The 1,986-nt window shown below is 44.7% G+C and overlaps 1 pseudogene; it reads left to right on the forward strand.

Moving 5' to 3' along the window:
* Window positions 1-715: 715 nt before the first annotated feature.
* LOC136123868 (coiled-coil-helix-coiled-coil-helix domain-containing protein 2 pseudogene) lies at window positions 716-1,204 on the forward strand (annotated as a pseudogene).
* Window positions 1,205-1,986: the final 782 nt, after the last annotated feature.

Here is a 1,986-nt window from a genome sequence, read left to right on the forward strand (position 1 = left end):
ATACATTCCTGTCAGAAATATCTATAGGGCTTCCCTGGTGGCGCAGTGGTTGAGAGTCCGCCTGCCGATGCAGGGGACACGGGTTCGTGCCCCGGTCCGGGAAGATCCCACATGCCGCGGAGCGGCTGGGCCCGTGAGCCACACCTACTGAGCCTGCGCGTCTGGAGCCTGTGCTCCGCAACAAGAAAGGCCGCGATAGTGAGAGGCCTGCGCACCGTGATGAAGAGTGGCCCCCCGCTTGCCACGACTAAAGAAAGCCCTCGCACAGAAACGAAGACCCAACCCAGCAAAAATAAATTAATTAATAAACTCCTACCCCCAACATCTAAAAAAAAAAAAAAAAAAAAAAAAAAAAATGAAAAAAAAAAAGAAATATCTATACATTTTAAATAAAATTTAAAAGTTTATTTTTATGATTATTTTATTACTGACTGTGGCAATTAATTATTTTTCCAGGATTAACTTTAGAAAAAACTCAGTAATTGCAACGAGGTCCACCCAACATTCGGACAGCAAACTGTGATTTAGCAACATTAATAGGGAATAAAATTTTATAAATCAGGGAAGGAGCTATACTCTTATTTACTTGATTCCCCAATTTTCTTCTCAATGTTTAGGTCTAAGATCTTTTATATTAAAAAAGCGAGTACTAAGAAGCAGCCCGGGTCTCCTCCGAGTCTCGCTCTTCTAGATCCCACTTCGCCACGCATTTAAGATGCCTTGTGGAAGCCGAAGCCGCACTTCCAGCGTGGCCCCTCCAGCCAGCCGGGCACCTCAGATGAGAACTGCACCCAGGCCAGCGCCCGCCGCTCAGCCACCCACAGCGGCTTTACCATCTGCTGTTGGCTCCCCTGCTGCTGCTTCCCGGCAGCCAGGTCTGATGGCCCAGATGGCAGCCACTGCAGCCGGCGTGGCTGTGGGTTCTGCCATCGGCCACACTCTGGGTCATGCCCTCCCTGGTGGCTTCAGTGGAGGAAGTAATGCTGAGCCCTCAAGGCTTGACATCACTCACCAGGAGCCTCGAGGAACCCAGCCTGCACAGCAGCAGCAGAGTGGCCCATGCTTTTTTGAGGTGAAACAGTTTTTGGAGTGTGCCCAGAACCAGGGTGAACTTAAGCTGTGTGCAGGTTCCAGCGAGGTGCTGAAAACAGTGCAGATTGGCGAACGGGTTAGCTTCATCAAGAAGTTCCAGTTGGAGGCATGAAAAATCATCTCTCATGACCACGTTGGTTTAGCGTTAAAAATATAATTGATAGTGAAGATATAAAGTGTGAAGCCACCAGTTAAACCTCTCCTCGATCATTAATAGCTTTTGTGCTTCAGGACTGCAGTGGAAGAGGGTATTCTCACCATACAGAAGCTCACGGCGATGGTGTTGAGTTTGGGGCTGGGTGCGTGTTTGTGTGGCCATTTAAACATGCTTTTGTTTGTGAATTAATTAGACTAAAGTGATTTTCTTTTCAAAAAAAAAAGCAAGTACCTAAATTTTATGGAGCACTTGCAATTCTATGCTACAACCACCATTATGAAAACCTGAGCATGTGTTCGCACATAGCCACTCAATAAACTATTTTATGATCAGTTTATGATTTGGGGGCTGTAATAACTGTCTGTCTCCCTGGAATCAACTGGATTAAGTGCATGGTCATCAAGAGCAGCTATTTTTCTTGACAAATAATGCCAATTGTCATTGTGAATATATTTCTACAGATGGGGCCTAAAAGATCAAAGCAATTTTCACAATGCAGTAAAACAGAGCACTTCTGCAATACTATTAACATTCCAAAATACAACGGTCATATAGAAGGAGTATGGCTTCGCAAAGTATTCTCTAACATTAAAGTATTTAGAATGGCATTGTAGAAGTTTACAACAGAAATTTACTTTTGTTGGGTGGTTGGGACATTGGGGAGAGGAGGGGAGGGAGAAGAAAGAAATGTTATTTCTACTAAATTTGTTTTTTAATGACTGCAGCTCTAGTTAGGG

This window comes from Phocoena phocoena, chromosome 5, assembly GCF_963924675.1.
Source record: "Phocoena phocoena chromosome 5, mPhoPho1.1, whole genome shotgun sequence".
Taxonomy (NCBI): domain Eukaryota; kingdom Metazoa; phylum Chordata; class Mammalia; order Artiodactyla; family Phocoenidae; genus Phocoena; species Phocoena phocoena.